The 26,231-nt window shown below is 46.7% G+C and overlaps 1 protein-coding gene across 9 annotated transcripts in view; it reads right to left on the bottom strand.

Moving 5' to 3' along the window:
- SLC7A7 (solute carrier family 7 member 7) overlaps nt 1-26,231 on the bottom strand; it is a 55,590-nt gene that overhangs the window by 7,056 nt on the left and 22,303 nt on the right. The gene's annotated exons all lie outside the window — the stretch shown is intronic.

Below are 26,231 nucleotides of genomic sequence, written 5' to 3'. Positions count from 1 at the left end.
CTCCCAAGCAATTTTTCCAGTACCAGTCACCAAGATGTACCCTTCAGCCAAAGACAGACCCTCTGACCTGCTCTGCACTGGAACCCTCGGGCCCCAGAATGTCCTCACCATTATCATACAAAGGCCTCTATACTCCCTATCCCCAGCACCTTATATGGGAGACACAAAACAACGTGACTGCAGATCTGCTTACATAAAAAATACATCCAAATGTCCATGCACAGCAGTGGGAGGCAACTGGGAACTGTACAGGATTAGTGATTGTTCTGGCTCTTGGCTCTGAAGTCACGGTCTCTCCCTCCTACCTCCCATTCCCCATGGGCTCCAGGACACAGCACTCTGACTCTGTGGTATTACTGTTAACCTTGAGGAGTTCTGCTGTGACTTATCCAGTGCTGAGCCAGCAGGTCAGGCTGTGTGGCCAAGGATTAGGATGAAGGCCAGACTTCCTGCCCACTGCCTGGCAGCTCAGCTGCCTGCTTTTGTGCTTGGAAAGATTCTTGCAGCTAAGAGTGGTTCCTGTAGAATGGGGACAGGGCATTTTTCCTGATGGGACAATAGAGAAGTAGGAACCACACACATTCCCCCAGTCCTTCTACTCAGAAGTACAGGTTTTAAAAGTACCTTTTATCAGGGTTCTTAACTAGGGCCTCCATAAGGCTCGAAATTCTTTTTCAAAGTGTTATGTCCATATGAATACAAACATACCTAAGAAAAAGGTTCATACCTTTTCTTAGAAAAGGATCATAGCTTTTATCAGAATCTCAAAGAAGTTCATTATCCCTCCCCCAACAAAAAAAGTTACAATCTACAACTTGAATTTGAATTAAAGAAATTCAACAAGGGAGGCCCACACATGCTGTGAGGTTGACCAGTAGCCCCAGGATGTGGCAGAGAAGAAAGTTGGAAAAAACAATTCAGATCTTCCCATTGGTAGCATAGCGAATCGCTTCATTGCTCCCTCCTTCCCAGCTCAGCAACTGGAACACTCTAAGGAGGGCTTAACTTTAAAGCCCTTCTCCCAAGGTCTCCAAGGGCAAGGTCAACATCACCCTGCCTTACCAGTCAAGAGAATGAGCCTAGTACAGTTCTTGCCTACTTCAGGCCACCAACACAGTCAGAAACACCCTCTGTCTGAGTTCTCCTGGCAGTGGTGTGGCCTTGGTGTCGCTAGTCCTCCTATTTTGTGGTGTCCTGGCCTCACCACATTCTGGCTACTTCATCCTGAGAAGCAGGAAAGTCTGGGCTCTCAGAACAGCTGCCCCATCTTCTCTCTCTCACCCTCCCTTCCACCACCACCTTCATTCTACTGACTGCCCAAGTTCCTTTCTGCTCTTCCTGAGAAGGGGCATTCCTGTCCTGTGCAAATGCTTGCCTTTCTGCCTAATAAACAACAAACCTTATCACAGGGCTGGGCAAAAATGTACCCACAGCTCCAGGCCACCCCAGTGCTAAGTTAATAATTAAAGAGACAAGTGTGCAGCACCCCACAAAATTACTAAAGTGCCTGTATCTTGCCCTCCACAAATCTTTCAAATCTGTCACTCCTCCTCAGCCAATCACCCATCCTTTACTCCCCACTGGACTCCAGCCTCCAGCCACTCAACAACTTAGTGCCCCCTCTCCCCAGCCTGTAACCTCTACCCTTATCCTAGGCTCTGTGGCTGGCTCATAACCACAACATAGCCAGGTTTCCAAGTAGAAACACCAGGCACAAAGGATGCTGCCACATTGTCAGGGGAATAGGCTCCCCAAATACAAATGTATGATTCCCCGCAGGGCAACCATGAGTCATAACACCAAACTGGAATAAGCTTACAGGACTAGTTCTAGTTCAGACTCTGAGCTGTGTGCCACAAGGTTCTTCTCAGCTCTGTCCAGGTATGTAGGCAGGGAAAAGGAGGGATAAGCAACCAATTCACCACCTGCTACCATAGCAGATTCTGAAATGGAAATACACGGCTTGTTTATATTTTATTTTATTTATTTTATTTTTCTTTTTGAGACAGAGTTTAATCCTTGTTGCCCAGGCTGGAGTGCAATGGCATGGTCTCGGCTCATGGCGACATCTGCCTCCCAGGTTCAAGCAATTCTCCTGCCTCAACCTCCCAAGTAGCTGGGATTATAGGTGTGCGCCACTACACCCAGCTAATTTTTATATTTTTAGTAGAGACGAGGTTTCACCATGTTGGCCAGGCTTGTCGCAAACTCCTAACCTGAGGTGATCCACCCACCTCAGCCTCCCAAAGTGCTCGGATTACAAGCGTGAGCCACCACGCCCAGCCTATATTTTATTATTTATTTATTTATTTATTTATTTATTTATTTATTTATTTTTTGAGACACAGTCTTGCTCTGTCACCCAGGCTGAAGTGCAATGGCATGATCTCGGCTCACTGCAACCTCCACTTTCCGGGTTCCAGCGATTCTCCTGCCTCAGACTCCCGTGTAGCTGGGACTACAGGCGTGTGCCACCATGCCTGCCTAATTTTTGTATTTTTAGTAGAGGTGGGGTTTCACCATACTGGCCAGGCTGATCTCGAACTCCTGAGCTCAGGTGATCTGCCCACCTCGGCCTCCCAAAGTGCTGGGATTACAGGCGTGAGCCACCACAGCTGGTCCTTTTTTTTTTGGAGATGGGGGTCTCACTCTTTCACCCAAGCCAGAGTACAGTGGAGAAATCATAGCTCACTGCAGCATCGAACTCCTGAGCTCAAGGGATCCTCCCAGCTCAGCCACCCTAGTAGCTGGGATCAAAGGTGTGCACCACCATGCCCGGCTAATTTGTTTTAATTTTTTTTTTTTTTTGAGATGGAGTCTTGCTGTTGCCCAGGCTGGAGTGCAGTGGTGCGATCTCAGCTCACTGCAACCTCTGCCTCCAGGGTTCAAGCAGTTCTCCTGCCTCAGCCTTCTGAGTAGCTAGGACTACAAGTGCCCACCACCACACCTGTCTAATTTTTGTATTTTTAGTAGAGACGGGGTTTCACCATGTTGGTCAGGCTGGTCTCGAACTCCTGACCTCGTGATCTGCTCTCCTCAGCCTCCCAAAGTGCTGGGATTACAGGTGTGAGCCACCGTGCCTGGCTGTTTTAATTTTTTTAGAGACAGGGTCTTGCTATCTGGCCCAGGCTGGTCTCGAACTCCTGGCCTCAGGCAATCCTTCCACCTCAGCCTTCTGAGGAGTAACTGGGATTATAGGGAGGAGCCGTGGCACCTGGGTGGCTTGTTTACATTTTAAGCCCTATTGCTTCTCTACTTCTCTTTTTTTTTTTTTTTTGAGACAGTCTTGCTCTGTCCCCCAGGCTGAAGTGCAGTGGTGTGATCTTGGCTCACTGCAACCTCTGCCTCCTGGGTTCAAGACGTTCTCCTGCCTCCGCCTCCCAAGTAGCTAGAATTACAGACATGCAACACCATGCCTGGCTAATTTTTGTATTTTTAATAGAGACAGAGTTTCGCCATGTTAGCCAGACTAGTCTCAAACTCCTGACCTCAGGTGATCCGCCTGCCTCAGCCTCCCAAAGTGCTGGGATTACAGGTGTGAGCCACCAGCGTGCCCAGCCTCTTCTCTACTTCTCTATCCATCCATTTGTATCCCTCTCTTTGTCCACCAGTATCCCACCTCCCCCACTCCTGAGCCTGATTTCTCAGCCACTGACCCATCTTCTAGCCCTGATCTGCTCTCTGTACTGAGCACAGAAGGCTCAGTTTGAATGAGGAAGGGAATCCTGCAGAAAGAAACCAGGGAGCAGAGGGAACTGCCTGAAGAGAGCTAGCCCTCCTCCTCCTCAAAGCCTAGCTTCCTCCAGGGCCTGTTGACTGTGGGAGCAGGAAATGGGTATGGCAGGCAGCAGTGCTGACAGGGCTTTTTGTCCCCACCTCAGCGGATACAGCTGACCAGTGGCCCCAGAGCCCAGCTAAGTGCACTGCTCTTGAAGTGGAGCCCAACCTCCTGCTTCAGGGCCAGGGACAGGAGGGGACCATGGGGTTAGGATAATATGCAGGCAACTGCAAGTTAACCTCAAGGGCAGAGATGCCCTCCCCTTCTACCTCTAGGGGCAATTCAATCCCCACCCAACACTGGACCAAGTCTGTAGGAGGATAACCTGAAATCACCTTTGACCCTTGACTCAGCTGCAGCAGCACTCCTGCTTTGACCCCAGGGGGAGAAAAAAAGAACCTGCAAAGAAGTCACTTCTGGCCGGGCGCGGTGGCTTACGCCTGTAATCCCAGCACTTTGGGAGGCCGAGGTGGGCGGATCGTGAGGTCAAGAGATCGAGGCCATCCTGGCCAACATGGTGAAACCCCATCTCTACTAAAAATACAAAAATTAGCTGGGCGTGCCTGTAGTCCCATCTACTTGGGAGGCTGAGGCAGGAGAATCGCTTGAACCCAGGAGGCGGAGGATGCAGTGAGCCGAGATCACACTACTGCACTCCAGCCTGGTGACAGAGCAAGACTCCATCTCAAAAAAAAAAAAAAAAGAGAAGTCAATCCTATAACCATCTAAAAAGATGTTCCTGAATGGATCATCAAACCCAGCCTATGGGTCCCCGGGAGTAGGAGACTAGTTCTAGTGGTAAGGCCCAGTATCAGCACTAGAACTAAAAGCCGGAAAGCACCAGACCGGGTGGATCCAGAACAGAACAAAGCTTGCAGGCCCACTCTGGATCAGATGTTCAGATTTAGTTTAGATACCTAAATGAAACAGTTCCTGAAAAAGAACATTAAACCCACAATTCTGTAAGCACTATTACCTTTAAATACACACAATGAAACACACAAAACTTATGATTACAAGCATGAACCACCGTGCCCGGCGTCATTCCATTTTAAAAGTGATTATAGAGCCAGGCACGGTGGTTCACGCCTGTAATCCCAGCACTTTGGGAGACTGAGGCGGGCAGATCACTTGAGGCCAGGAGTTCGAGACCAGTCTGGCCACCATGGCGAAACCCGTCTCTACTAAAAATATAAATATTAGCTGGGTGTGGTGGCACATACCTGTAATCCCAGCTACTGGGAGGCAGAGGCAGGAGAATCATTTGAACCCGGGAGGCAGAAATTGCAGTGAGCGAAGATAACGCCACTGCACTCCAGCCTGGGTGACAGAGTGAGACTCCATCTCAAAAAATAAAATAAAATAAAGTGATCTATAGCTCTTCCTTTTACTAAGCCAACAGCATCTTCCTCCCAGCTTGTACCAGTGGTGCCAGACCTCTCCTCTGGCGCCACACAGAATGAAGCTAAATCCTCTTCCACCCAATGGCCCTTCTTATCATTAAAGATGAATATCCTGGCCGGGCGCTGGCTCACGCCTGTAATCTCAGCACTTTGGGAGGCCAAGGCGGGCGGATCATCTGAGGTTGGGAGTTCGAGACCAGCCTGACCAACATGGAGAAACTCCATCTCTACTAAAAATACAAAAATTGGCCAGGCGTGGTGGCACATGCCTGTAATCCCAGCTACTCGAGAAGCTGAGGCAGAAGAATCGCTTGAACTCGGGAGGTGGAGGTTGCAGTGAACTGAGATCTCGCCATTGCACCAGCCTAGGCAACAAAAGCAAAACTCTGTCTCAAAAAAAAAAAAAAAAAAAAAAAAAAAAGCCAGGTGCGGTGGCTCACACCTGTAATCCCAGCACCTTGGGAAGCCGAGGTGGGCAGATCACGAGGTCAGGAGATCAAGACCATCCTGGCTAACACAGTGAAACCCCATCTCTACTAAAAATACAAAAAATTAGCTGGGTGTGGTGGGGGGCGCCTATAGTCCCAGCTACTTGGGAGGCTGAAGCAGGAGAATGGCGTGAACCCGGGAGGCAGAGCTTGCAGTGAACCGAGATCGCGCCACTGCACTCCAGCCTGGGCAACAGAGCAAGACTCTATCTCAAAAAAAAAAAAAAAAAAGCCAGGTGCGGTGGCTCACACCTGTAATCCCAGCACTTTGAGAGGCCAAGGCAGGTAGATCACGAGGTCAGGAGATCGAGACCAGCCTGCCCAACATGGTGAAAACCTGTCTCTACTAAAATACAAAAATTAGCCAGGCATGGTGACACAAGCCTGTAGTCCCAGCTACTCGAGAGGCTGAGGCAGGGGAATTGCTTGAACCTGGGAGGCAGAGGTTGCAGTGGGCCGAGATCACGGCACTGCACTCCAGCCTGGCCACAGAGCAAGACTCCATCTAAAAACAAACAAACAAAAAAGGATGAACATCCTGTCCCCTTGAGTCTTTACTCCTTCAAGCTAAAACCCAGATTCTACCACCCCTTGTGGAGCAAATATGGCTTCCAGACCCCTCACTATCCCGGGACTGTCATTTATTTCACTTTGTCATTTACTGCATATACTTCACTGTGTCAGTGTTTCCCCGGAAATGCAAGACCCCACACAGAAAACTCCAGACACTGTTGCCGACTACAGAGTCTCAACCTGAAATCAATGTTTACTACAACTCCTTTCTTTCCCACCTCAAAGTGATGAGCTCTTTCCTCCCCTCTTTCTGGACCTATAAAAATGATTTTTTCAGCCGGGTGCTATGGCTCATGCCTATAATCCCAGCACTTTGGGAGGCCGAGGTGGGAGGATCTCTTGAGTCCAGGAGTTCAAGACCAGCCTGGGCAACATTGTGAGAACACATCTCCACAAAAAATGTTTTTTAGTTAGCCAGACATGGTGGCACACACCTGTGGTCCCAGCTACTTGGGAGGCTGAGGTAGGGGGATCGCTTGAGCCCAAGTGGTCAAGGCTGCAGGGAGCTGTGATCGACCACTGCGCTGCAGCCTGGGCAACACAGTAAGATCCTTTCTCCAAAACAAAAAAAAGTGATTTTTTTTTCCCCCAGATACAGGACTTCATATTTAGTCTTAGTGACTTTCGTCTGAGTTTTTATGCATTATTCTTATATATTAGATATGGGATTTTTCCTTCTTGATTTTATTAGTTCAAATCCCTTCTTTAATTTTGTGAAATCTGCAAATCTGATCAGCATACCTCCTGAGTCTTCACTGAAGTCACCCTAAAAATGTTGACTAGGGCCAGGCGCAGCGGTTCACGCCTGTAATACCAGTACTTTGGGAGACCAAGGCGGGAGGATCACCTGAGGTCAGGAGTTTGAGACCACCTTGGCCAACATAGTGAAACCCTGTCTCTACTAAAAAAACAAAAATTAGCCGGGCGTGGTGGTGGGCACCTGTAGTCCCAGCTACTTGGGAGGCTGAGGCAGGAGAATGGCTTGAACCCAGGAGGCTGAGGTTGCAGTGAGCCGAGATTACACCACTGCACTCCAGCCTGGGCGACAGAGTGAGACTCCATCTCAAAATAAATAAATAAATAAATAAATAAATATTGACATGGGCTGGGAGCAGTGGCTCACACCTGTAATCCCAACACTTTGGGAGGCTGAGGCGGGCAGATCACTTGAGGCCAGGAGTTTGAGACCAGCCTGGCAATATGGCAAAACCCCATCTCTACTAAAAGGAAAATACAAAAATTGGCAGGGTGCGATGGCACACGCCTGTGGTCCCAGTTACTCAGGAGGCTGAGACATGGGAATTATTTGAGCCTGGGAAGCAGAGGTTGCACTGAGCCAAGATTGTGCCACTGCACTCCAGCCTAGGTGACAGTGCAAGACTCTGTCTCAAAAAAAAATTTTTTAATAAAAAAATTAAAATGTTAGGCCAGGCACAGTGGCTCACGTCTGTAATCCTAGCACTTTGGGAGGCTGAGGCAGGCAGATCACAAGGTCAGGAGATTGAGACCATCCTGGCTAATACGATGAAACCCCGTCTCTACTAAAAATACAAAAAGTTAGCCAGGCATGGTGGCGGGCGCCTGTAGTCCCAGCTATTCAGGAGGCTGAGGCAGGAGAATGGCGTGAACCCGGGAGGCGGAGGTTGCAGTGAGCCGAGATTGCGCCACTGCACTCCAGCCTGGGCGACAGAGCGAGACTTCGTCTCAAAAAAAAAAAAAAAAAAATTAAAATGTTGACTAAGATCAGCAGAGCCATATAGTCTATCACTATAGACCTTTCTGTATTTGTCATTATTCCACAACGTTATTCAGCCAACTAAGAATCTACCAAACTTTATTTTTATCTAGTCCACCTTGTCAATGAGAACATCATGAGAATTTGCCACGAACCTCTCCGAAATCTGCATACACATGCCTCTGCTCTAACAATCTAATGATGCTATCAAACAATTCAAATCAAATTAGTATGTATTTATGTAGAATATTCATAGCTACACCCTTGCAGTAGTCAAAAACTAGAAACAACCCAAATGCCCAGCAACAGTAGATTGAATAAATACTAAACAGCACTAAGAATAAACAATCTGTAATCCTAGCACGTTAGGAGGCCAAGGCTGGCAGATCACAAAGTCAGGAGTTCGAGACCAGCCTGGCCAACATGGTGAAACCCCATCTCTACTAAAAATACAAAAAATTAGCTGGGCGTGGTGGTGGCCACCTGTAATCCCAGCTACTCAGGAGGCTGAGGCAGGAGAATCGCTTGAACCCAGGAGGTGGAGGTTGCAGTGATCCAAGATCCTACCACTGCACTCCAGCCCGGGCGACAGAGTGAGACTCTGTCTGAAAAAAAAAAAAAAAAAAAAAATGAACAATCTACAACTACAGACAAAAATACAGAAGAATCTCAAACATAATAAGCAAGCCAGATGCAAAAGTGTACATATAGATTATATCCATTTACATAAAATCAGGGAAAACTAATCAATGCTACTAGAAGTCAGAATAGTGATTTCCCTTTGTGTGGGGTGGAGAGGCAGGGACTGGGAAGAGCATAGGAAGGGTTCAAGGATGCTAGTTACACATATGCTCAACTAGTGACAATTCACTAAGCCATAAACTTACGAGATTGCACTGTTCCTTCTGTATATTATATTTGAATAAAAAAATTAAAATTGAACCAAAAAGTGAGGTTAGCAGAGTATGGCTTGTTCTTAGTGAATTCATACAGGTTACTAATGATTTCCCACCCTTCTCCTCGTACTTCACTAACCAGGTTTAACTTACAAGCCTAGAATTTGGGCAAGAATCCACCTTAAGTTATCACTTCAGAGTGCTGCTCATCCACCTTCGGTGGAAAGCTGGGTTATCACTTGTGGTAGGTAGACTAATGGCCCCCCAAAGATGTCCACCCCCTAATCCCTGGAACCTGTGAACCATGTTATATTGCATGGCAAGGGAGAATTAAAGTTGCAGACAGAGGCCAGGCGCAGTGGCTCACGCCTGTAATCCCAGCACTTTGGGAGGCCAAGGCAGGCAGATCACCTGAGGTCAGGAATTCGAGACCAGCCTAACCAACATGGTGAAACCCTGTCTCTACTAAAAATACAAAAAATAGCTGGGTGTGGTGGTGCGTGCCTGTAATCCCAGCTACTCGGGAGGCTGAGGCAGGAGAATTGCTTGAACCCAGGAGGCGGAGGTTGCAGTGAGCCAAGATCACACCACTGCACTTCAGCCTGGGCAACAGAGCAAGACTCCGGCTCACAAAAAAAAAAAAAAAAAAAAAGTTGCAGACAGAATGAAGATTGCTAATCAAGTGACAAAACAGGGAAATCATTCTGTATTATCTGGGTGGGCCCAATGTAATCACAAAAGTTCTTAAAGATGAAAGAGGGAGGCGGAAAGGTCAATGTCAGAGTAGTATAACACGAGAAAGACTCTCCCAGTTACTGCTGACTTTGAAAATGGAAGGGTCCATGAGACTCTAGAAGCTGGGAAAGGCAAGAAGATGGATTCTCTCCTTAAGCCTCCAGAAGGAAACACAGTGCTACTTCATATTAGCCCAGTGAGACCCATTTCAGACTTCTGAACTCCAGAACTATGAGATGATAAATCTGTGTTGTTTTCAGCCACTTAATTGATGGTAACTTGTTAGAGAAGCAATAGAAAACTCATATATTGGCTGGGCACAGTGGCTCGCTCCTGTAATTCCAGCACTTTGGAAGGCCAAGGTGGGCTGATCCTTTGAGCTCAGGAGTTTGAAACCAGCCTGGGCAACATAGAGAAACCCTGATTCTACAAAAAATACAAAAATTAGCTGGGCCTGGTGGCGTGCACCTGTAAGTCTCAACTACTCAGGAGGCTAAGGTGGGAGAATTGCTTGAGCCTGGGGAGGTCAAGGCTGCAGTGATCCTTGATTGCACCACTGCATTCCAGCCTGGGTGACAGAGCAAGACTGTCTCAAAAAAAAAAAAAAAAAAAACCTAACTGCAGGCAGAAAACTGGAAGCAGCACTGGGTGGTACTATTCATTACATTTGTTGAAAAATGGAGAAAGGGGAAGTGAAACCCTTGACAGCTCACTGAATCTTTGTATACTGAAATTTCCCTCTCACTGCAATCAAAAGAATCTAAATGTGACCTTATGCAAAGGAGGCAGGCAACCCTTATGATAGCAGATCCTCAAACAAGTATGTCCTCTCTCTTTAATGTACTACATCAATTCCAGCTCTTCTAGCAAATCATCACTTTTGAACAAAGTATACTCTTTCTTTTTTTTTTTTTTTTTTTTTTTTGAGACAGAGTCTCGCTCTGTCACCCAGGCTGCAGTGCAGTGGCGCAATCTCGGCTCACTGAAAACTCCGCCTCCCAGGTTCATGCCATTCTGCTGCCTCAGCCTCCTGAGTAGCTGGGACTACAGGCGCCTGCCACCACACCCGGCTATTTTTTTGTATTTTTAGTAGAGACGGGGTTTCACCATGTTATCCAGGATGGTCTCGATCTCCTGACCTTGTGATCCACCCGCCTCGGCCTCCCAAAGTCCTGCAATTACAGGCGTGAGCCACCATGCCCAGCCTAGTATACTCTTTCATTATCATATTCTAATTGAATATCGCTGATGGCTATGAAATTGTTTCCTCCTTTCAGTAAAAGGTCAAATACGGGCCGGGCGCAGTGGCTCATGCCTGTAATCCCAGCACTTTGGGAGGTGGAGGCAGACGAATCACGAGTTCAAGAGATTGAGACCATCCTGGCCAACATGGTGAAACCCCATCTCTACTAAAAAATACAAAAATTAGCTGGGTGTAGTGGTATGCGCCTGTAGTCCCAGCTACTCGGGAGGCTGAGGCAGGAGAATCACTTAAACCCAGGAGGCGGAGGTTGCAGTGAGCCAAGATCGCGCCACTACACTCCAGCCTGGTGACAGAGCGAGACTCCGTCTCACAAAAAAAAAAAAAAAAAAAAAAAGGTCAAATACGTTTATTAGCCTTACTTGTAATATTTGTAGATAAGAGTTCAAAAGCATCATTTCTGATCTTCCATTCTATTTTCTCCAAATGCATTACTGAGCAACTCCTCTCTGCCTTTATTCTCTGCTATGTAGTACCTGATAATCTCCAAAATACCCAGATTTATACTTTCATCTAGGCATTTTTCTCTTTGCCTCTAAAATTTCCATTTTAAAGCCTTATTATACACATTTCTCCTGATCCCTATAAACCTCCTCTATCCCTTACCAGGAGTTTATCTTTCTGGTATCTTAGAATTTACAATCAGGAACTCTATTCTGTGTTCCTTTTTCTTTCACATACACAGCCTTCAGTTGACAAACAGACGAAAATTCCACCTGCCACTCAGTTTACTACTTCAAACTTCACACCACCAGTGAGACATCTCAGCTATCTTCTGACTGGTGACATCATTCATCCCATAGTACTCAGCAGAAGGACAGCAGTCACTAGGCTTAATTGGTGTGAGCAAGCTCCTGGTCACATGTTGCTCAGAAAAACTGCACATTTCTAGGTTAGGCTGGGTCTGTGTATAGTCAGATGCACACCATTCCTGGGGGAAGGCCAAACCCCACAACTGGCATACTCAGGACTGCTAATACCCTGGTGTCCCCAAAATACTCTACCACTGCTGTTTCCTCAGAAGGTCCAGATTTAAGCTCTCTGGAAACGCCTCATATCTGTCACCTAAACCCAGAGATTTCAAGTCTCTTCTTCCTTTTCTTTGCTGCATCCCCATTTGTTTTGTCTAATGTTGGTTTTGGAAACTCTCTACACCTTGAAATCACATTTTCACCTTGGCTTCTTTGATACATTATTTCTTCCACTCTCCCTAGGTGCTGTTATTTCTCTCAGATAGCAGATGGCCTTCAAATTATTTTACCTTTCAGACTACAGAAACATTTTACTCCAGGTGCAGTGGCTCATGCCTATAATCCCAGCACTTTGGAAGGCCAAGACGTGAGGATCACTTGAGGCCAGGAGTTGGAGACCAGCCTGGGCAACATAGTGAGACGCTTTCTCTACAAAAAAATTACAAATTAGCTGGACTTGGTGGTGCACACTGATGGTCCTAGCTACTTGGAAGGCTGAGGTGGGAAGGTCACTTGAGTGCAGGATTAAGCCCATAACCATGCTACTGCATAACAGCCTGTGCAACAAAGCAAGACTCCGTCTCAGAAAATAAAATAACATTTTTGGCCAGGTGTGGTGGTGGCTCATGCCTGTAATCCCAGCACTTTGGGAGGCGAAAGTGGGCAGATCACCTGAGGTCAGGCGTTCATGACCAGCCTGACCAACATGGCAAAACCCCGTCTTTACTAAAAGTATAAAAATTAGCCAGGCATGGTGGCACACGCCTGTAATCCCAGCTACCTGGGAGTCTGAGAGAGGAGAATCATTTTGAACCCAGGAGGCAGAGGTTGCAGTGAGCCAAGATCGCACCACTGCACTCCATCCTGGATGACAGAGCAAGGCTCCGTCTCAAAAAAAAAAAAAAAAGAAAGAAAGAAAGAAAAGAAAAGAAAAGAAAAGAAAAGAGAAAAAAAGAAGAAAATAAAATTAAAAAAAAAAATTTTTTTTTTTTTAAGACAGAGTCTCACTCTGTCACCCAGGCTGGAGTGCAGTGGTGCGATCTCGGCGCACTGCAACCTCCGCCTCCCAGGTTCATGCCATTCTCCTGCCTCAGCCTCCCAAGTAGCTGAGACTATAGGCACCCGCCACCAAGCCCGGCTAATTTTTTGTATCCTTTAGTAGAGACGGGGTTTCACCATGTTAGCCAGGATGGTCTCGATCTCCTGACCTCGTGATCCGCCCACATCGGCCTCCCAAAATGCTGGGATTACAGGCGTGAGCCACCACGCCTGACCTTGTTTTCTTAATTCTCCAGATGATTCCAATCCACAGCCAGTTAGGACCCACTGCTGCCCAGCATCTTCCGCAACCTCCTCTGGGCTACCTGCCCAGCTTCTTCTGAGGCAAAGAGAAAAAGAAAGGAACATAGAAACATAGAACATAGAAAGGAAGAGAGCAAGGATGAGCCCCCAAAGGGACTTGATGATCAAAGCAGCATAAAGGTCTACCCCTTCACTGCTGGTCAAGAGTTTGTTCCAAAGTTCACAACAAACCCACACTAGAAAGAACCCAAGGCTCTGATGAAAGCCTATTTCTTGAGGTGAATATGGGCCAGAAAAGGTTAAGTTTCTTCACCTCCACCCTCAGATTGCTCTTGGGAAAAACCGTCTGAAAAAGGCAACTAGCTTCCAAGTAGAAGGTTTAAAGGGCAAAAGTCAGTTGGGGGCCCAGCATCTGACTGTTCCACCTCATTAGCCAGAAGTACATGAGATCAGTCGTTCTGGTACCAGGAGAAGCTGCACGAGGACACCTGGCCAAAGCTCTCAGACATACAGAGATCCAAAGTCCTTCACAGCCCACAGCGGCTCTGGCAGACTCAGGGTAAGCTGTCTGCCCCCTTCCCACAGCAACCCTCAGGCCCCACCAGCACCCTGAAAGGCAAAAGCGCGAAATACCCTCCTCAGTCAAGCTGAACCTGGAATCGTTATCTTCTGTTCATTCATCCAGCCAACATTTATTGAAGAAACCACTACATGCAATTCACTGTGGCCACGTGTGCATGACACGAAGAATCTTTGCCTGATCCCTAAAGAACAGTACTCTGTAAACAAAGAGCCCTGAACTGCCAGGTGCTGCTGACTCACTGGTACAATGGGCATACCGAAGACATAGATAGTAAAAATGTCCTGGTAGTGTCCTGAATGGCAAAACAACTAGGTCTCAGTGTGGGCAAGTGTAGGTAAGGCAAGAACAGTAATGTCCACCTGTGAACAGTGGGCCAAAACACCTTGGCTCTGAGGCAAGGACAGCCGGGTAGAGCTGGACTTCTGGACACCTGTCCTCTTGCTGAGAGGAAAGTTCCACCTCTCTCGCAAAACACGAAGAAAAGGCTCAGCCCTCCTTTCTGATCACTGAGCTATTGTGAAGCAAAATTTAAACTGCTTTTAAGTCATCCAAAGACAGCATGCGGAAGGTAAAGCTTTTAGAAATTAATAAGATGCATATGATATGAATATAACTTGCAGTAATAGATACTATTTTTAACTGACAACTGTGTGCCAGGTCACTATGTACTTACACCTATCTTCTAATTTAATCTGACAGAGAGTAAGTTTTATTATCTTTATTTTACACTTGAGAAAACTGAGGTCAGTCAGTGACTAGCTCCAAAGCCTATATCCATTCCACCACACCACATACCTCCCTAACTGTATGCAAGAATGTGAGACTGGGAATGGGATTATCTCCCCCTGTGGTAATGGAGATACCTAGAACTGCAGAGCACTGGGGCCATCCACGAATTGCTCCAAGAAGTCAGAATAAGCAGCTTCAGGAGGTGCCATCTGCGCACCTCTCTGTTTGGGAAAAGCAACCATTTCTACTACCCTAGACAGGACAGTGAGGCTCCTTCAAAACTCAGAATTCCTTCACTCACTCACTCATTCATTCATTCATTAAGCTTATATTGAGTACCCACTGTGTTCCAGGCCCTGTGCAGGCTCTGAGATTAAGATCCAGTCTCCAGCCTTCACTCAAAAGTGGACATTGACAATTACAAGAATCAGGTGCCATGAAAATCACTGAGAGGCAACCTACCCACCCACACGTCACTGGAGGAGTGAATGAGGTGCAGGCAGGCACCAGGATCACTGTTATCTGGACTGAGTGCATGGAGGCTGGTGCTGGAGTGGGGCAGGGGAAGCGATATTCCTGACAGAGAGGGCAAAACCTTATTACCCTGACAATGAAATCAGCAATGAATGAAGTCAACCACCCGTATAAAAAACCTACTTAATGGCCGGGCGCGGTGGCTCAAGCCTGTAATCCCAGCACTTTGGGAGGCCGAGGCGGGCGGATCACGAGGTCAGGAGATCGAGACCATCCTGGCTAACACAGTGAAACCCTGTCTCTACTAAAAATACAAAAAATTAGCCGGGCGTGTTGGCGGGTGCCTGTAGTCCCAGCTCCTCGGGAGGCTGAGGCAGGAGAATGGCCTGAACCCGGGAGGCGGAGCTTGCAGTGAGCCGAGATCGCGCCACTGCACTCCAGCCTGGGTGACACAGCAAGACTCCGTCTCAAAATAAAAAAAAAAAAAAAAAAAAAAAAAAAAAAAAACCTACTTAAGCAATAACCAGTAAATGATTTCAAGGTCTATCAGTAATACCAGACTATCTAGAGCTATAGTTCAACAGCTCTAAAGGTAGACTATGCCTGCCAAAAGACTTCAAACAACTGGCAGGAGCAGAGACTCTGTGTTTGATCTTTGGAAACTGTCATGGTTTGAATAGAAAAAGATGAAAATATGGTAGAAATATAGATCACATTTCTATGAGGTAGGGCCCCCATTCTATAGAAGAGAAAACTGAGGGCTGGGCACGGTAGCTCATGCCTGTAATCCCAGCAATTTGAGAGGCCAAGGCATGTAGATCGCCTGAGGTCAGGAGTTTCGGACCAGCCTGGCCAACATGGTGAAACCCCATCTCTACTAAAAATACAAAAAATTAGCCGGGCATAGTGGTGGGCGCCTGTAATCCCAGCTACCTGGGAGGCTGAGGCAGGAGAATCACTTGAACCCAGGAGGCGGAGGTTGCAGTAAACCGAGAGTACGCCATTGCACTCCAGACTGGGCAACAAGAGTGAAACTCCGTCAAAAAAAAGAAGAAGAAGAAGAAGAAGGAGAAGGAGGAAAAGGAGAAGGAGAAGGAGAACAAGAGGAAACTGAGGCTAATAAATTTGACCTAGGATTGAGTGAATCCTGCCTGATTCCATGCTCTTCACCACCATGCACCAGTGCCTCCCAAAGGGATAAGGGTATCCCCTACACTGTTCAAGAAAAAGAAGTCTGACTCAGGGCACCCAATCATTACAGCCATGGAGAAGGCATCATTGTAGGGTAGAGATATTTCATCCAACTTTCCCAGAAACATACCTCAACCAACCTAAGGCAGGCTTAACTCTTTTTCGTAAAATCGTCCCTCAACTTTGGTCCTTTCCTCTAACAACCACCCTCCGTGCTTTCAGAATCATTCATCTGAAGAGCATGTCTACATTCCTTCCCGTTCCTGGGTCTCTACAACGCAGTCTGAGATGTTGCAACTCCTTCCTCTTTCACCCTGCAAAAGTTCTCCTTTGACCCTCTGAGTTGCCAATTCCAAATGACATTTTATTCCTTATTTTAAACTTAAGAGCTCCTCCAGAAAGGCTATTTTTGAGTGTAAACCTGCCACCTCTGGTATGCTGCCCTTGCTCTGTGCTCTTACCTCCCCACATTAACTACACTGCGTTAGAACAGTGTACGTATGTCTCTCCCACCCACGAGAGCTGTGTGAGGGCAGAGAGTGGATAACAGTTATCCTTGTGCCCATGGGCATAGTCCTGAACTAGACACACAGTAACACTTAATACATTTTGCTGGGTGAATAAATGATATTTCTGAAACCTGATTTCACCCTCACTGCCCTGAAATTTCATTGCCTTAGGAGAAAGCCCACATGAAAAGCCACCAGTGACCTTCATAACAATAAATCCAATCAACTATACTCAATCTTTACCTAGCTTGACCTCTCAGTAGACTGGACACAGTTAGTCATTCATTCCTTCTCAATTCACTCCCTTCCACTCACCATCTTCCAGTTTTCCACCTATCTCTCTAGATGCTCCTTCTCCATCTTTTCACAAAATACCTATCCCTCAAATGTGGGTATTCCTCAGAATGCTTCTAAGCCCTTTTGTCCTCCCTTTCTACATCTTGTCCCAAGGTCATCTCATCTGTTCCTGTGGTTTCTTTTTCTTTTTTTTTTTTTTTTTTTTTTTTTTGAGACAGAATCTTGCTCTGTCACCCAAGATGGAGTGCAGTGGTGCTATCTCGGCTCACTGCAACCTCTGCCTCCAGGGTTCAAGCAATTCTCCTGCCTCAGCCTCCAGAGTAGCTGGGACTACAGGCGCACACCACCATGCCCGGCTAGTTTTTGTATTTTTAGTAGAGACAGGGTTTCGCCATGTTGGCCAGGCTGGTCTCGAACTTCTGGCCTCAAGTGATCAGCCCACCTCAGCCTCCCAAAGTGTTGGGATTACAGGTGTGAGCCACCGCCCCAGCCTGTTCCTATGGTTTCAATAACCATGTATACAATGATGACTCCCAAAAGTATATTACCAGCCCAACTGTCATGATTCCAGATATATATGAATATTCAAACACCTACTGGACACTATCAGGCACATCAAACTCAACATGTCCAAAACTGATTCCATCAATTTCTCCCAAACCTACTGCACCTTCAGTGTTCCCCATACAAGTAACTGGCATCACCATCCACCCATTTATGCAAGCCAAAGACCTGGGTATGTTATTGTCATCAACAACTTCCACTCATATCTACTCATAGTCCAAGTCTTACGTCTCCCCATCCCCAAAACATGACTCTAGTCCAAGCCACCATCATTTCTCACTAGGATCATAGCAGCAGCTTCCCACCTGTCTCCCAGCTTTCAATCCTACATAGAAACACTAATCTTTCTTAAACTCACAGATTCTAAAATCTAAATCACAAATGCCACTCTTCTACTTTTAAAGGCCTTAAGAGTTTTTTCATTGCCTTAGAAGAAAGCCCACCAACCTCCTTAATATAGTTGGTGCAATAGACTACAGTTTTCAAATATGCCCCAACATCTCCCATCCCATATTCCTTTCTTACAGTGTGACTTTGACACTCTACCCATCAAGAGGCAGGGTCTGTACCCCTCTTCTCGAAATTGGATAGTCTTCTGTGAATGCCTCTACCTGTAGAGTATGACAGAATTGACACCATGCAACTTCAGAGACTAGGTCATAAAAGGCAATGCAACTTCCACTTTAGTTGCTAGAACACTCATTCTGGAAGCTTTCAGCTGCCTGCATAAGCAGTCTGACTGCCCACAAGTCACCATGCTGTGAGAAAGCTCAACACAGTCCATATGGAAAGACCACATGGAAAGACTCTGACACAATTTGATAAAGAAGGCCGGGCGCGGTGGCTCACACCTGTAATCCTAACACTTTGGGTCAGGAGTTCAAGACTAACCTGGCCAGCATGGCGAAACCCTGCCTCTACTAAAAATATAAAAATTAGCCAGGTGTGGTGGGGCACGCCTGTAATCCCAGCTACTCAGGAGGCTGAGGAAGGAGAATTGCTTGACTCTGAGAGGTGGAGGTTGCAGTGAGCCGAGATCGTGCCACTGCACTCCAGCCTGCACAACTGGAGCAAGACTCCATCTCAAAAAAACAAAAAAAGAAAGAAAAAGAAGCCCAGATAGTCTGCAACTTCCTCAGCAACCTTTTTTCCAGCTCCTGTCACCATCTGACTGCAACCACATGAGGGACCCTGACGTAGAACTGTACCACTAAGCCCTTCCCAAATTCCTAAGCCACAGAAATCATAAATAAAATGACTATTGTTTTAAGACACTACGTTTTAGGCTATTTGTTATAGCACAATAATGACTAGCACAGCTTATAAAGCTTTGAACAACCTATGCCTTGACCTCTATTTACCTCTGCAAGCCAACTCTCAACCTTTCCTTCCTGAAATTCAACACTGCAGCCCACTCTGAACTCCTTTCAGTGCCTGAAAGGAGCACTTCTTGCATTTAGGTTTTTATACATTCTGTTCTTGCTGCTTGGAACACTCCTCTTCTACTCTTGATTAATTCTTCTTCACCATTCAGGTATCAGCTCAAACTTCTACAGGAATGGTTTCTAAATGCCTAGGTTAGGACTGGTCTCCTCCTGCGCCTTGTTCTACCTTACAAATCACAACACCATCACAATCCACTAAAACCCTGTATTGGAGGCCAGGCACGGTGGCTCACGCCTATAATCCCAGCACTTTGGGAGGCCGAGGCAGGTGGATCACGAGGTCAAGAGATCAAGACCATCCTGGCCAACATGGTGAAACCCCGTCTAAAAAATACAAAAATTAGCTGAGCATGGTGGTGCGAGCCTGTAGTCCCAGCTACTCGGGAGGAGGCGGGAGAATCTCTTGAACCCGGGAAGCAGAGGTTACAGTGAGCTGAGATCGTGCCACTGCACTCCAGCCTGGCGACAGAGCGAGACTCCGTCTCAAAAAAACAAAACAAAACAAAACAAAAATCCCTGTATCGGGTTGCCCATCCTGATCCTGGCATGCACCCATGCATGCAGTCACACACACACACGCACACACATAAAGTGCTCCAAAAAGACAGTGACAGTGCAGGGAACGTGGCAAGCTCTTCACAAATACTTGTTGAATGCTTAATCTCCAACCCTATCTCTTTCCTAAATTCCAAAGGGCATATCCGCCTACTATGCTACAAATAAATTCCAAATTCAACATGCCCCCATCCTCCTCCTCACAGTAAATGATATCACTGCCTACAAATTGTCTAAACCAAAAACTTCATCTCTTCATTCAAAGAATATTTATCAAGGGCCGGGCACCGTAGGTGGCTCACACCTGTAATCCCAGCACTTTGGGAGGCCGAGGCAGGCGGATCACTTGAGTTCAGGAGTTTGAGATCAGCCTGGCCAACATGGTGAAACCCCATCTGTACTAAAAATACAAAAATTAGCCAGGAGTGGTGACGTGCACCTGTAGTCCCGGCTACTCAGGACGCTGAGGCAGGAGAATCCCTTGAACCCAGGAGGTAGAGGTTGCAGTGAGCCAAGATCTTGCTACTGTACTCCAGCCTGGGCGACAGAGCAAGACTCTGTCTCAAAACAACAACAACAACAACCAAAAAAAAAAAAGAATATTTATCAAGCTTCTCTGTTTCCTTGCTGGGGATACAGTGGATCATAGATAGGCACAGCTCTTCTGGCACAAAACTAACAAGATGGTGGATGTTTTCCTTGACACTTCCCTCTCCCTTATACTTGACATCTTAATAGGTCTCATTGGTTGTATTTATTATACCTTCTAAATTGCGCTCAGATCTATCCTTCCTTGTCCACCCCAACTGCCACCACCCTAGTTCAGGTTTTTGTCATTTCCTGCCTGAATTGCTACAAGAGCTTCCTAATAGTGTCTCTGCCTCCAGCCTTGTCCCCTAAGTTCCACCCCAGCTATATCACTCCCCTGTTTAAAGTCCTTTAATGGCTCCTCATATGCTTTGAATAAATTCTAAACCCCTACAAAGATACACCTTGCATTCTAGCCCCTTGCCCATCTTGGTCCCCTCATATCCCACAATCCCCCATGCACCCCCCACACCCCATATATTTTTTTCATCTTGTGCCTTTACATTGGCTTTCCCTGTGCCTAAAACATTCTGCCCCCTTCTTCATTCAACATATAATTATTGAGCACCTAGCAGATACCAGGCACTGTTCTACGTGCTGGTGATTCAGCAGTGAGTAAAACAAAATCCTTATTCACATATGTTTATATTCTAGAGGGAAAGAGAGACAAGTAAATGATGTGTTGAACATTGTTATAAAGAAAAAGAGACCAGGCACGGTGGCTCACACCTGTAATCCCAGCACCTTGGGAGACCAAGGCGGGCAGATCGCCTGAGGTCAGGAGTTTGAGACCAGCCTGACTAACATGGTGAAACCCTGTCTCTGCTAAAAATACCAAAATTAGCCAGGCGTAGTGGCAGGCGCCTGTAATCCCATCTACGCAGAGGCTGAGGAAGGAGAATCACTTGAACCCAGGAGGCGGAGGTTGCAGTGAGCCGAGATCATGCCATTGCACTCCAGCCTTGGCGACAGAGCAAGACACCATCTCAAAAAAAAGAAAAAAGAAAACAGGATGGGGAACTGAGAGTGACCATTTTAGATGGGATAGGTCCCTAGTAAGGTACTATTTTTGCAAAGAGGTGAATGGAGTAAGGGAATAAGCTCTGCAGGCATCTGGAGACGTGCCTTCCTTGCAGAAGAAACAAATACAAAATCCCTGAGACATGTATGTGCCAGGAAAATGCAGGAGAGGCAAGAAGGCCAGTGTAGCTGGAGCAGACAAAGTGAGGGCAAGAAGTCCAAGGTGAATCAAAGAAGTCAGGTGGAGTAGGGCCACATAGGCCACGGTAGAAATGTGGGTGCTTCAGCCCAGCCTGACTCCTTTCATCCTTCAGTGTTGATGCAGACATCATCCCCTGAACAAGCCACTCTCCACCCCTGCAAGCACTTGCCACATATACATGTTTAAGTGACTATGTTTGCCTCGCTTCCCCACGACACTGTTCATTCCCTGCAGGCAGGGGCTCCACCTTTCAGCTCCATGCTTTATAGAAACCAACACATTCAGAAAAAATTTCTCAAATTATTCAAACTTTCTTCTTTTGTTCCAATTCCATACCCTGCAAGCAACTTCCTGATTACTAGATTGGTTTCCCGGTTACTAGGGTACCAGGGAGGGGATGCCTTGGTAGTGAACACACACCTTCTGGTCATTAGAAATTACTCATGTGGGAAAGGATTCCCTATTTAATAAATGGCGCTGTGAGAACTGCCTAGCCATATGCAGAAAATTGAAACTGGACCCCTTCCTTATATCTCATACAAAAATTAACTCAAGATGGATTCAAGACTTAAATACAAAACGCGAAACTATAAAAACCCTAGAAAAAAATCTAGGGTTTTATAGCAATACCATTCAGGACATAGGCACGGGCAAAGATTTCATGGCAAAAATACCAAAAGCAATTGCCACAAAAGCAAAAATTGACAAATGGGATCTTATTAAACTAAAGAGCTTCTGCACAGCAAAATAAATTATCATCAGAGGGAAGAGACAACCTCTACAGAATGGGAGAAAATTTTTGCAATCTATCCATCTGATAAAGGTCTAATAACAAGAGTCTACAAGGAATTTAAACAAATTTACAAGAAAGAAACAAACAACCCTATTAAAAAGTGAGCAAAGGACATGAATAAACACTTCTCAAAAGAGGACATTCATGCGGCCAACAAACATGAAAAAAAGCTCAACATCACTGATCATTAGAGAAATGCAAATCAAAACCACAATGAGAAATCATCTCACATCAGTCAGAATGGCAATTATTAAAAAGTCAAGAAACAGCCGGGCGCGGTGGCTCACATCTGTAATCCCAGCACTTTGGGAGGCTGAGGCAGGCGGATCACCTGAGGTCAGGAGTTCAAGACCAGCCTGACCAATATGGAGAAACCCCATCTCTAACAACTCAAAATTAGCCAAATACAAAATTGCCAGGCATGGGGGCATACGCCTGTTATCCCAGCTACTCAGGAGGCTAAGGCAGGCAAATTCCTTGAACTTGGAAGGCGGAGGTTGCGTTGAGCCGAGATAGTGCCATTGCACTCCAGTCTGGACAACAAGAGTGAAACTTCGTCTCAAAAAAAAAAAAAAAAAAGGCAAGAAACAACAGATGCTGGCAAGGTTGCACAGAAAAAGGAACACCTGGCCAGGCACAGTGGCTCATGCTTGTAATCCCAGCACTTCGGGAGGCCAAGGCAGGTGGACCGCGAGGTCAGGAGTTCAAGACCAGCCTGGCCAAGATGGTGAAACTCCATCTCTACTAAAAATACAAAAATTAGCCAGGTGTGGTGGTGGGCGCCTGTAATCCCAGCTACTCAGAAGGCTGAGGCAGAGAGTCAATCGAAACAAGGAGGCAGAGGTTGCAGTTAGCCAAGATCATGCCACTGCATTCCAGCCTAGGCAACAGAGCAAGACTTAGTCTCAAAAGAAAAAGAAAGGTATGGCAAGTAAGAAAATGTGGTACATATATACCATGGAATAGTATGCAGCCATAAAAAGGAATGAGATCACGTCCTTTGCAGGGACATGGATGAAACTGGAAGCCATTATCCTCAGCAAACTAATGTAGGAACAGAAAACCAGACACCAAATGTTCTCACTTCTAAGTGGGAGCTGAACGATGAGAACACGTGGACAAATGCGGGGGAAGAACAACACACACTGGGGCCTGTCAGTAGAGGTTGGTGGAGGGAGGGCATCAGGAACTATAGCTAATGGATGCTAGGCTTAATACCCAGGTGATGGGTTGATCTGTGCAGCAAACAATCATGGCACATGTTTACCTATGTAACAAAGCTGCACATCCTGCACATGTGCCCTGGAACTTAAAATAAAAGTGGAAGAAAAATTAAATAAATAAAAATTTTAAAAAAAGAAATTATCCATGTATGCTCATCAATAAACTGTACATACATCAAAGGCCGAGTGCGGTGGCTCACGCCTGTAATCCCAGCACTTTGGGAGGCTGAGGTGGGCAGATCACGAGGTCAGGAGATCGAGACCATCCTGGCCAACAAGGTGAAACCCCTATCTCTACTAAAAATACAAAAATTAGCTGGGTGTGGTGGCAGGAGCCTGTAATCCCAGCTACTCGGGAGGCTGAGGCAGGAGAATCGCTTGAACCTGGGATCTCGGCTCACTGCAACCTCCGCCTCCCAACATAGCGAGACTGTGTCTCAAAAAAAAAAAAAAACTGTACATACATCAGTAAACTGGCATTATCATTCACACATCAATCTCTTTTTCTTTTTTTTTTTTTGAGATGGAGTCTCGCTCTGTCACCCAGGCTGGAGTGCAATGGTGCAATCTGGGCTCACTGCAACCTCCGCCTCCCAGGTTCAAGCAATTCTCCTGCCTCAGCCTCCCAAGTAGCTGGGATTACAGGCGCCCGCCACCACACCAGCTAATTTTTTTGTGTTTTAGTAGAGACGGGGTTTCACCATATCAACATCTTTTTTTAGGTAAGCGTGACTCAACTGCTGGGAAAATGACCCAATTCTGTGTCATGACACCCAAAGAAGGCACTGCTCATGGAAGGGCCACATAAGCAGCCCGGCAGAAGACTCGGATGCCCTGTCGACCTCACACTCAGCCCACCTTCCCTATCTTAGATGGCAGCCCCATCGCCCACACCTGTCCAAGCTCAAACCTCTAGCTTCATGAACTCCAAGACCTTCCACATTCCCCATACCTAGAATATATGAGTAATGGGGTGTGCATGAAGGATTATGGGATATGAGAAGGCCAAAGCGGCGAAAGCACAAGGTACACCTTCCTAGGGATTTAGATTTCATCCTAAAGCATATGAGGAGCCACTGGAGGATTTTAAAATGGGAACAACATATTGGGGTGGAAACCTATGGGCAAGGCCAGAGGCAGGGCTTTACCTGTGAGAGCTCCCCGAACCCCGGCAAAAAGTCCTTGAAAGTCCACTGTTAACTATTTCTTTTTTCTTTTTTTGAGACGGAGTCTCGCTCTGTCGCCCAGGCTAGAGTGCAGTGGTGCGATCTCGGCTCACTGCAAGCTCCGCCTCCTGGGTTCACGCCATTCTCCTGCCTCAGCCTCCTGAGTAGCTGGGACTACAGGCGCCCGCCACCACGTCCGGCTAATTTTTTTTGTATTTTTAGTACAGACGGGGTCACTGTGTTAGCCAGGATGGTCTCGATCTCCTGACCTTGAGATCCGCCAGCCTCAGCCTCCCAAAGTGCTGGGATTACAGGCGTGAGCCACCGCGCCCGGCCAACTATTTCTTTATTCATACCCTCATCTCTGTTCCTAAGGCCACTCCACAGTGCAGATATTCATCACCCTTCACATGGATTCAGGTTTCAGCTCCCTAAACCAGTCTCCCCACCTTCTGTCTCTTGCTCTCTCAAAAAACATTCTCCATGTGGCCACCAGAGTTCTCCTTTTAACTAAGTCTGATTATTTCACTAGTCCCCATACCCCTGCTTAAAATCAGTAGCTGTGTAGCTTTGTAGCTCCCACCTGTGGTCCTAGCTACTCAGGAGGTAGGAGGATCACTTGAGGCCAGGAGTTGGAGGCCACCGTGAGCTATGACTGCACCACTGCACTCCTGCCTGGGCGACAGAGCAAGAACCCCCATCTCTAAAAATATAAAAATAAACAATAGCTTCCCCTTATCTTTTAGATAAAGTCCAACCTGATTATAAAACCCATCTCCCCCAGGGCTGTCTCCTCGCCCTTCTCCCACCCCACATTCCAACCATACCAACGACCTGGAATTCTCTGCACATTCTGTGCCTTGCACCTCCACACCTTTGCACATTCAGTCTCCTGTGTGAAAGGTCGCAGGAGACAGCTATATTTATTTTCAAAATTCAGCTCAGACACCATGTTCTCTGTGATACCTTCCTAAGCTCTCCTCCCCTACAAAAATAAAGTTGTCCCATTTAGATCGGGCGTGGTAGCTCATGCCTGTAGTCCCAGCACTTTGGGAGGCTGAGGCGGGCAGTTCAACTGAGGTTAGGAGTTCAAGACCAGCCTGGCCAACATGGTGAAACCCCGTCTCTACTAAAAACACAAAAATTAGCCAGGCGTGGTGGTGCACGCCTGTAATCCCAGCTGCTCAGGAGGCTGGGGCAGGAGAATCGCTTAACTTGGGACATGAAGGTTGCGTGAGTGAGGCGAGATCACACCACTGCACTCCAGCCTGGGCGACAAGAGTGAATCTTCGTCTCAAAAAAAAAAAAAAAGTTGCCCCTCCATCAGTGCACAAATTATATTGCATGACAATTATTTGTTAACATGTCTGTCTCCTTTCTGGACTATAAATTATTGAATGGCAAGGGCCAGACATCATTCTTCTTTGTTTTTCAGCACTAAGTAAAATATCTAGCACACATATAGCATGCCCTAATTAAATTTTTTCTAAGGGAGGGAATGTATGAAAGCTCTAAATTAGCCAGGCGCGGTGGCTCACGCTTGTAATCCCAGCACTTTGGGAGGCCGAGGCGGGCGGATCACGAGGTCAGGAGATCGAGACCACGGTGAAACCCCGTCTCTACTAAAAATACAAAAAATTAGCCGGGCGTGGTGGCGGGCGCCTGTAATCCCAGCTACTCGGAGAGGCTGAGGCAGGAGAATGGTGTGAACCTGGGAGGCGGAGCTTGCAGTGAGCCGAGATTGCGCCAC

This window comes from Symphalangus syndactylus, chromosome 9 (assembly GCF_028878055.3).
Source record: "Symphalangus syndactylus isolate Jambi chromosome 9, NHGRI_mSymSyn1-v2.1_pri, whole genome shotgun sequence".
Classification (NCBI taxonomy): Eukaryota; Metazoa; Chordata; class Mammalia; order Primates; family Hylobatidae; genus Symphalangus; species Symphalangus syndactylus.
The sequence above is the reverse complement of the archived record's forward strand: the minus strand, read 5'-3'. Positions and strand labels throughout refer to the sequence as shown.